This window comes from Lethenteron reissneri, chromosome 20 (genome assembly GCF_015708825.2).
Source record: "Lethenteron reissneri isolate LAM-NWPU_2019-01 chromosome 20, ASM1570882v1, whole genome shotgun sequence".
NCBI lineage: Eukaryota > Metazoa > Chordata > Hyperoartia > Petromyzontiformes > Petromyzontidae > Lethenteron > Lethenteron reissneri.
In genome coordinates this window covers 5,926,381-5,936,961 of record NC_083798.1, presented here as the reverse complement: position 1 = coordinate 5,936,961, position 10,581 = coordinate 5,926,381, and the positions used below count along the sequence as shown (strand labels likewise).

The 10,581-nt window shown below is 48.4% G+C and overlaps 1 long non-coding RNA gene across 1 annotated transcript; it reads left to right on the top strand.

Annotated features, from left to right (window-relative positions):
- The first annotated feature begins 652 nt into the window (after positions 1–652).
- Positions 653–9,850, top strand: LOC133344638 (uncharacterized). The gene is made up of 3 exons (XR_009755357.1): positions 653–796; positions 6,193–6,407; positions 6,812–9,850. It is a non-coding gene; the product is annotated as an uncharacterized LOC133344638 (long non-coding RNA).
- Positions 9,851–10,581: the final 731 nt, after the last annotated feature.

The following is a 10,581-nucleotide window of genomic DNA, read 5'->3' as shown; positions in this document are numbered from 1 at the left end:
CCAGGGTCGGTTCCAAAACTTTAAAGCAGCAGCTACATGAAACGGTTTTGAACCAAGTTGCGTACGAAATCTGGGAATCGTGAGCAAACAGAATCAGAATATTTATACTGGAGGAATCCGATGAGCTATAAAGCTCTTTTTCATAGATCCAGTAAGAGCGGGTAGGAACGTTAATACAACAATAAACAGTAAAAAAACAGTGCAAAGTACATGAAGGTAAACAAATAACCCAAACGCATATCAATAAAACTAAACCATCCCCATCATACCAGGCAAAGCCCACAGGTATTAACTTATTTTTCAGAAGCGACCTGGCCACAAATGATAGCTCGACAAAGTGTTCCATCATTTGGACATTTATAGCACCAAAATTAGCTAAATAATCTTCATGCATGTTTCTTTATGTGGAGGGAAACACCGAGGGGGGAAAAAATCAGACACGTGTCGCAGATTTTTTTTGGAGGGGGGGGGGGTGTGGGATTTTGTAACGGCACTAATAAATCCGATCGATAAAGTGGAGGGTCCGGGGGGGCCTGTGAGGCCATGTGGCCTTGTAGTCATGTGGTCAGCGCCAAAGTGCACCGCAATTCAAACACTGTTGGGGCCACGTGCTCGCGTCCTCGGCGCTCGAGCCAGAGTGGCACCACAGGTGCGACGGGCGCATTGCCGACGGGTAAAACGCACGTGGGACACGGGGCGGCTTTGCGGTTGTGTCAACAGTTGGCCTTCACGTGGCCCCCCCTCTCGCCCGTCTCCACCGCCGCCGAACACGCGCCACCTCACGGAGCGTCTGTTCGTAAGGAGGGACAATGACCGTTGGGGCAGTCCGGTGTGAAGTGTTATCAGAATGTTTAGACTGGAAGAAATCCGAAGTTCTTTTTCACAGATGTCCGGTTGCTGACGCCATTCCTGGCTGGAAGAGCCTTCCACTTGGCGATGCCCTTTATAGAGGCACCTCGAGCCAACCGCTTCCATTTTAGAGCCACCCACACTTTACCCCACCAAACGCGACTCTGCCGGTCGACGTGAACCCTGGCCATTCCCATTTGTCCTGTTGGGCGAAGAGAGGCGGGCGAATTTGAGGAAATTCGCCCATCGATTCAACTGCCGCACCAGGAGATGGAATCAAAGCCGGGAGCTCTGGATCGCAAGTTTTTCGCACGAACTGCCGAGCGCTTTACGGCAGCTGCTCGTGTTTAAAGCGCATTCCTTTCTTCGGCGATTCGAGTCGATTGACTCAGTCCAGTAGCCGATAACTGTTTTAAAAAATGTGTACAACGTTAACATCACACACGGAGGGTAATCGCGCACATTGCACAGCCCTTTAGTCAATCCACTGCCCGATAAGGGCCTCGCCACGCCGTGCGGTCATGACCTCACTTTGCCACGCTTGTCCGTGTGGGTTGGTGAAGGCGTGGAGCGTCGGTGTTGAGGCATCATAGTACGGTACAATAGGCTTTGCTGCGCCTGCCCTATGCTGACAACGTCGCCCCACAGTGGCTTGCGCCACAGGTTAATGCGTGGTCACCCACTCAAGCACGATCCGGGCTCGATAGTGCCTAGTTTTAGATATGAGTTGGGCGCATTTCTAATGATTTGGTGATAGGCAATTATGAAAGCAATGTATTCAGGATAGTATCAATGAATCTGAAGGCTATTTTTCAGGTGGTTTCTGCAATGACCGGGATATTTGCCCAGTTGGTTACTGAATATATCCATAATGTACATGAAGGAGATATTCTATGGATGGGTCCCAGATTTTCAAAAAATGAATCTGTTTAATCTGAACATCGAGTTTAGATACAAATTTCAGGCGATCGAAATATATGTTCAGATCAATCTAAAAGCGTGACGTCACATGTTTTATGACGTCACTTCCATGTTTTCCTCACCAAAAGTGATGTCACTTGGCACTGAGTGGCATAACCGATGTTAGAACCCGGGGCATTCAGAAATTAGTACGCAACGATATGATGCCAAAATCTGATAAAGATCTGAAATTGTCCTATAAAATCGGGAATGTTTTAATCAGAACCTCGTGCCCAATACAGATGAAGAGTTAAATACACATTGGGCCAATGCGCATTTGGTGTATGGGATTTTGGTTTCGTCGTTTCGGTGGCAACAATGGCTGGTGCGCGCGTGTGGTTTTATTAAAACAAAACAGGGGGAATGTGGCAAAGCAGACGCAGATGTGAGAGGGGTATATAGTTTTACTGAAAAGTCATGGGTGGGTTTTTTTTTTGGCAAACGATTATGGACGTACGCACAAGTGCGTACGTCCATAATGATGTCCGTCGATGGAGACATACAAAAAACTAATTTACACGTTAAAAGAATAAATTTCGATTTAAAGCTTTCTTGATTGCAGGGATTCATCTTATTGGTTCTTTCGGTACGTGACTTTACCGAAAGAACCAAGAAGGTCAAAATAATAGTTGACCAGCCCGTTGTCAATCCATTGCAGGATAAAAGACTGCCCCACCGTGGCCTGGTCATGAGGCTTCATTTGACAATGCTTCCCAATGCTGGTTAGTGCAGGTTCGTGAAGGGCCGGGCACCCAGGAAGCGGTTTCGGATATCATTCACCGCTGATGTTAAAATGTGGCCCGAGGGCGAGCTCGGGCGAGTGTGGTAACCACTGTGCCACTGGCTCCAAAAAGTTTGAATGTGTGCACGTTTAACTTATTTCACAGCGTACGTAGCCAACCGTGCTATTCGGAGGTGCAGGTGAAGGACATCAAACTTAACAACAACAACAACCAAAAAGCAGTTCGAAAGAAATGAGTTTTCAATCTAAAGTTAAAATTGCGTATCTCCAGTGACTTCTTAATGTTGGAAAGAAGAGCGTTCCAGACGGCCGCAGAACCACATCTGAAAGCGTACGATGCGCTCGATGGTTAACCACAAGCCAGTTGCGAGGATGACCGGAGTTTGCGTGATGGTTTATGCTCCTTGAGATCAGCAAGGCATTGTGGTTCATGTGTGGCAATAACTTTCGTGTGTAATGAGTGCAACCTTATAATGTATTCGTTCGGCCATCGGAAGCCCATGCAGCTTTGCGAGCACTGGACGAATATGGTCTCATCTTGCAGTATCTATCACGAAATGTGCCAAAGAATGTTGTACACGCTACAGCTTGGTAATGTTTTTTTGCCAGATGTGCCGTAGAGTAGTTAGCTTGCAATAATAGCGCCTTGTCGATACTATGCTATTATGCTACATCTCACGACTCAATAGTGGTCGAATGTGTCGTAGAGCCCTGATAGTGACAGTTGCAAGGACCTGACTAGATTTTTGCACGTGGTGATTAAAAAAGTGTTCTGGTCAACTTCACTCCGGTGTACAATTGTGTACCATCGGCAAATTGATGGAACTTGATGTCACGAGATGAGATGACATCGTCGATCGGAGAGACGCACGTTGAAAAATTGGAGGGGGCCCAAGGACCGACCCCTGTGGTCCACCAACTCGGCACGGCACAGGCAATGACTGTTCATTATCCAGCTCGACCACGTAGGTATGACTCGATCCACCCAAATTCTGTACCAGTAGCTGCTCGATAAGTATCTCGCGGTCGACGGTGTCGAAGGCGGCTGAGAGATTGAGGCCAACCAATGCTGCGGCGCACCGGTCATCCGTGATCTTGTAGGGGTCATCCGTGATCTTGTAGGGGTCATCCGTGATCTTGTAGGGGTCATACGTGATCTTGTAGGGGTCATCCGTGATCTTGTAGGGGTTATCCGTGATCTTGAGTAGAGCTGTCTCAGTGCTGTGGAACTTCCCGGCACACCGACTGCAATGGGTTGAATCTGCCCGCCGCAGCGACCTGGGGCAGTAACAGCTGCACACAAAGGTCTCTCAATGACCTTTGGAATCGTACTCGGGTTTGAGATCGGCCGATAGTTTGTGAGGTCACTATGGCTCTTTTCAGGAGCGGTGTTGCCTGCACTAATTTGGACCGGTCTGAGAATCAGCCCTCGCTAAACGAAAGATTTGCCAGGTGAACAATCAGTGGCGCGGCCACGTCCGAGCATGATTTGAGAAACGACGGTGTGGATATCGTCGAGTGGCGGTGCCTTATTTGGCAGCCGTGCGATGAACGTCAACACCCTCTGCCATCAACGTCGGTGCCAGGGTCTCGCGTTTTGCATTGGTTCCAAGTTGATGGAACTCAGATGGCAGGCAGGGAGAATGCGTCATCTTCAAGTGGTGTTCACGACCCCAATAATTATCTGCTTCCTTCCACGATCTCAGAAAAAAAAAGTTGAGACTCCAGTGTACATGTGTGTGATGTGTGTGATTGTAGAGACATTCTGACCAGCTGTTGATAGAAAACGCTTCTGATTTTTTTGAGCCATTAGCACGTACATTTCTTATCGATACCACCCGCGGTGGCAAATGCTAACACCAATAGTTTGTGACACCTTTATCCGTAGTCACAAACACGCTCTGATAGCAAGGGCACAGTGGTAGCTTGTTATGAGAATATGGTTGCGCATATCTTTTTGGAAAGAAAAAGAAAACCCGAATGTGTACATAAAACCGAGGATAGACACGTGGCGGCCACTGCCCATGGTGCACACACCCAGAGCATTTGTCACCCCAGGTGGGACCTACCACTCCGGTTGTCCCATAGGCCTGTGTCGCATGCGAAAGATCCAAGTCAAATTTCGATTTAAAGCTTTCCTGACTGCAGGGATTCATATTATTGGTCCTAATGAACACTGCCAAGCTTAGCAGTGTTCATTAGGACGCTGTCTTTCCGACAGCTCTGTTCTTCACCTGAGGACGTCTGCTTGCGTTGTGGCCGAAACGTCGTGAGCATTTGTATTATGTTTTATTTTAATTATTTTATTAGATCCAAGTCAGGTCACCTGAGCACGTGTTTGCCTATAGAGTTACCATTTGAAGTAAAAAGTGCTACCTGTAAGGTAGACCTATTGAACTATGGCATCTCAAACTTCAGCCCTCACCATCCCAAACATAGCTCCTGGTCAATCAGAACAGAAGAATCTGAATCAGAGTATGTATTTATACCCGAGGAATCCGATGAGCTGTGAAGCTCGTTTTCACAGATGTCCAGCGGGTAAGAAAGTTACGACAACAAACAGTACAGAAACACGATAGGAGTGCAAAGTATAAGAAATATAAAAAAAAAACATTACTCAAACACTTACAAATAAAACTAATCCATCCCCATCCGACCAGTCAAAGCCCACCCATGCAACACGTGATGTGCAACGACCGTTGTTGAAATCGGGGAAACTCAGCAAGTGCGGAGAGAAAATCCAGTGGTCGTGATGTGTGGACCTGAGTTTTGGAATGCAACTGTGATGGGAATGGTCTTATAATGACGCCCATTACATATGGGTCAGCTTGCTGGTTCTGCGACAGATGGCTAATTTTTTTATTTAAAGCTTTCGTGACTGCAGGGATTCGTCTTATTGGTTCTTTCGGTAAAGTCACGTAGAAGGGAAATAATAAAAATAAAACATAATAAAATAATTCTCATGACGTTTCGGCCACAACGCAAGCAGCCGTCCTCAGGTGAAGAACAGGTCTGTCGGAAAGACAGCGTCTGAATGAACACCGCCAGGCTTGGCAGCGTATATTTAAGCTGGGTTGGAGGGGGAAGAGCGCCTTGACAAAGGAATTTGGATATCAAGAGGAATTTCGCATGGCTCATTCTCTGCTGCTGCTGCTGCCCCCTCCACAATCTGAAACGAACTTCCCCCAGGCGTCTGTGCTGCCGGCTCCTCTGCCCCCCCGCCCCCGCCGTCTTAAGTCCAAGCCCTTCGTTGTTTGACTAAATAAAAATTGTGCAATGGTATTATCAGTGGGAAGGATGTCACGGCGGGGGGGTTTCGCATAGTTCCACCTGACGGGTGCATTCTCGTGACGTTGATCGAAGGTGATGATGGTTGTTAGATCCACGGAGCCCTTTTGGCAGGGTTGCAGGGCTGCCTCGGGGCGATAGGCAGCAGGACGGGAGAGTTTATATTCGGCAGTTTGCAAAATGCATTGAGGTCAAATGAACGTCGGTGAACAGATACTCAAGCTATCCGATTATCCATGTCAACAGCGAGGCAAAGCGATGAGACCTCCACTCGGGATTTCAGCTTCGCTTTATTTGCTTTATACAGTTCTTTTATACGCTGCGTGTGTGCGTGCGTTTGCGTGCGCATGCAGATTCCGTGTGGCTATTGCTGAAGCACGGCACAGAGTTTCACCTGGAGCTGATTGATCACTGGGGCCTCCGTGGCCGTGATGCGGTTGTCAGGTTCAGGAGTGCGTTTGGCCACGCAAGGACATATCACTATTTCACCGCGGCCCTTACGAGCCGAGGGAAACGCCGACCTCGATATAAAGCGAACGGAGGAATATCCCCTTCAATCTCGAGCATGGTATGTCTATGTAAGTTTGCATGAATTATATTAATAATAAAAGTAAGAATTCACTGCTTTTCTGTCAGTGCCGGTTGGTGAAGGGGGTGGGGTCCAGGATCGGTTTCAGTATCACTCGCCACCGATGTTAGCCGTGTGCTTGCAAGTATAACCCGTGAATGTTGAAGTGATTTGAAACACATCCAGATGGAAACAAAGAACCAAAACGCGTGCAAAGAAGCACGGGGAGATGCACGCATGTAGTCGCGTTGAGAGACAGAAAATGTAACTTGGGCTGGAGAACATTTTTCCGGCTAAATGCATCATGAAAACTTGAAAGCAAATATCTTCTTCTTGTTCGTCCATCAAAGTTGATGATGACCATGGCACGTTTGTCATTTTGTTGGGTTTTGATGAGTGCGCAGATGGCTGAAGAGGCCAATCCGAGCCCGGAATTCCCTGTGGCACACTGGACAGGTCAGGGAGGATGTAGAGCTCTGAGGTGCAGCCACACGTCCTTCCTTGGTAGATTTGCGCTGCTGCCTCTTCAAGATGGCACAGGAGCGTCTCCTACTCTCACAGAGGACTGCACCGTCCTGTACTTTTCTTCTCCAGGCAGGTCGGTCCTGTGCTAGGGATTGCATCATGAAAACTTGAAAGCAAATATAGCGGGGCAGAGGATGACACGCCGCTAGAAGGGACGATGACAGATGGTCGAGACCAATGAAGGAGTGCAAGTCAAGGGCACGAACGCGCCTTGAGAGAACATCTACCAGGGTGGGATTGAGCGATGACACCGGCTGGCGATGAAACTGACTGGGGGCATTCATCCAGCAGTGGATTGATCGTGGCTGCCGACGATGACTGCCTTAACGAAGCCGAGTAAAATGAGGTGATTCGCTCGTGCGCATTTTTCAGAGATGCTTTCTCTTTTTTTTTACCGACGCACTCCGGACCGAAACACTCGAATGCAGATCCTAGTAAATCCAGATGACTCAGACATTTTTATTACATCATACGTTCATAATAAAGGTTGCTGAAAGGCCACAATTGAGTTGTGGGAAAGAATAACACTGATCACGAGGCTATTGTGCAAGGAGGATTATGGCAAAACATCAAAAACATTGCCCGTGCGTTTGCCAAATCAAAACCACGATCTGGGGCTCTTTGCATTCGGCCATCGCCGCAATAGTGTGTGCATAGTCTGGCTGCCAAACCTCAACGACACCCATGAGTCCCCGCACAGTAAATTTCAAGGGACACGCACACACACACAGATGACACAGATGATGACACACGGACACGTACAGGAGATGTGCCATTGTTGTTGTTGTTTAGGCATGTTGGTTATCATCAGCCATCATGATCAATCCGCTGCTGAATCAAGGCCTCTCGGCTGTCGCCATCTCTCATTACCGCTAAGTAACAATTTACCGAGCGTCTGCGCGCCAGATGAATCCTCTGCTCCAACTCCTCGGTAGTAATCTGTCAAGCTGTCAAGAGGCATTCATTCATTCATTCACACACGAGTGTAGTGAGCGACTTACGAGACACGGCGTGTAGAGGGCTTCTTCTTATTTATTCTCACACTGGGCACAACACAGGCCGATACACGTATATACACGTCTCCTCTCACTGGGCACAATACTGGGTAATATATATATATAGTCTCGACTTTAGCTACGCACAGCCGACCTCTCTACATCGTCCCATCGCCTACATCAAACCACACGGCTGACTGACTGGTGTGACGATGACGGCGATGGGTGCCGTGCGGAGGATCTTCCATGCGGCCGGTCGACGGAGAGAGATGACGGCGAGCAGTGACGCAGCCAGGATCCAGGACCCCGCAATAACAACCCTGAACCTGCGGTTCCATCCCCCTTATATACCTCTCGGCGTGGCCAAGCCCCGCCTCTGGCCACGCCCCTTTCCAGAACCTTCGAGCAGATTCCCGGAGCTTCCCGACTAACCCCACTGTTTACCTTTAACCCAGATACACCCCCTTCTGATTGGTTGTTACATAACCTTGCCCATACCCGTGATTACCCTTCCAGATCGACAGGTGGCACCTTGTCATTACACATGCATATAAATCTCGATTCAAAACTCGTTTCTTTAGAACTGACTTTTGTGTTTCAGCTTCGCTTCCATTTATCATCCACATGCCATGACAATAATTGAATAATGGGCCAGAAGTACATATGGACTACATTTGGAATCCCATCACCCGGGCGATCTGCTCCATTGTCGAGAGATGGAGACAATCTGCGCGATTTTGCCAAACGTCGACGAGAAGGGGGCATCCAGCACCTCCGATTTAGCACGGTTGGCTATGTACGGTGGTGCGAAAGAAGTTCAACACACGTACGTACGTACGTACATTTACCAGCACGTGAATCTGACCCAGTAACTATAATCAGAAGCATCGCTCTCCGATGGACTTTTTTTCGGTTGAAGGCGCTCCCTGGAGTGGAAATGTCCATGTGGCCCGAAAACTGATTCAGAGAGATTGCGCAACACCATCGCGGCCACCGACGTGGTAATTATAATCAGTGGCATGAGGCTATTCCCAAACGAGAGGTGTAACGATGCATATAGATGTCTTCATTGATATTTAGAGTTCAACCCAAAGCCCACTGGGTTGACTCAAGAGAGTAGCGTGCTGGATGAGCACCGATAAATACCCCTGGGGTTTGTTGAAGTCAGTAAAATTTGCCCGTGATTGAACCGGGCTCGGCCAAGGACAGCAAGATACTGGGTCTCAGCCTGGTCACCAAATGCCCGCACAAAATCGACGTCACGTAACATTTTTTGGTTGCGCACTTACTTTTTTTGCTGAATCTGACGCTGATAATTAAACATGTCAGGTTTAAGCCTCACGTGCCAGACCTTTACGTCTCTGTGGCAGGGCGGGTGGGAAATTGCTGCCCCATAATGTGGATAAGAGGTCGCTTAAAGAGATTTCAGAAACTGTTCTGTGGCATCCAGTTCTGCGGACCTCTCTCTAACACGGGGCGATGTACTCCTCTGAACGAGTGCCTTCATGGATTCTCGTGACGCGATGCCAACTGCACGCTCGGGAAAAATAATTAGAGGAAAGTGCAAATTTATGTTTACAAAATAATGATTAAGCTCGTGATGCAATGCATCAAAGCACTTGAGTAAGAATGTATATCGTTTGATTCATGTAGGTTGTGTGTCACAACATTAATGACCTCTGCATCCACGAGTGGCCACCATATCCCCCGCCATGCAGTCACAACTCTATTCCGAATCATGATGCTGGGCAGAGAGAGAGAGAGTCTTCACTGCAAGTTGACAATTAGTAAATGTAAAAACATGTTCAAATGATGATCGTGTAATCTCCAACTATAAAGTATATCAAATTCTCAGCGCGCGCTTTCTCTCTCTCTGTGAAGAATATCCATTGCTTGAAATGTAATCCTCCTCTGTTCCTCTTGTGCGTGCACTTGTGCACATGCCCAGCCCTTATGCCAGTCCACTGCTGGATGACGGAACCCCCCACGCCACGTGGCCTATTTGACCATACTTCACCAAAGTGGTCATTGCGGGTTGGTGACAGAGGGGAGTACAGACGTGGGCGCATACAAGTGCAGTACAACAACACAACTTCGCTCCACTTCCCTCTGCTGACCACCACGTAGCACAAGCCCCCCCCCCCCCCCCCCCGGTGACCGTTTAGAACATTCTGGCATGCATAGTCGTCATCCCTTCCAATCAGTAGCCGGGCTCGACTCTGATTCGCTGTTGAGCTCTTGCGAGATGGGATGCTTTGCAGGCGACTCGGCCGTTGACGCCTCTTGCTCCAAGGCAGCGTTGGACAAGGCGAGGCGGCGAGTGTGAATGAGTGTGGACGCTCAGGTGAATGAAGTTTGTTTTTGCACAGAGACGTGGGCCGTGTGGGCCATGGGCGCCCTCTGATTGGCTGTGGTGGTGTTTTCAAAAGTAAATCATGTAACAAAGCAGCACATGGCTGAAACTGCCAGTGCAGTGAAATGTAACTCACACGCTGTAACATATCTACCCTGCAGGGCATGTAGTCGGGATAAGAATGATTTTCTTCTTAAAATAAACTAAACTACTCCCCCCGCCCCCCGCCAAAAAGACCGACTCACTTCTTTCACGTACGGTTTATTGAAACCTTGCAGCCCAACGGAACACTTATTGCCCA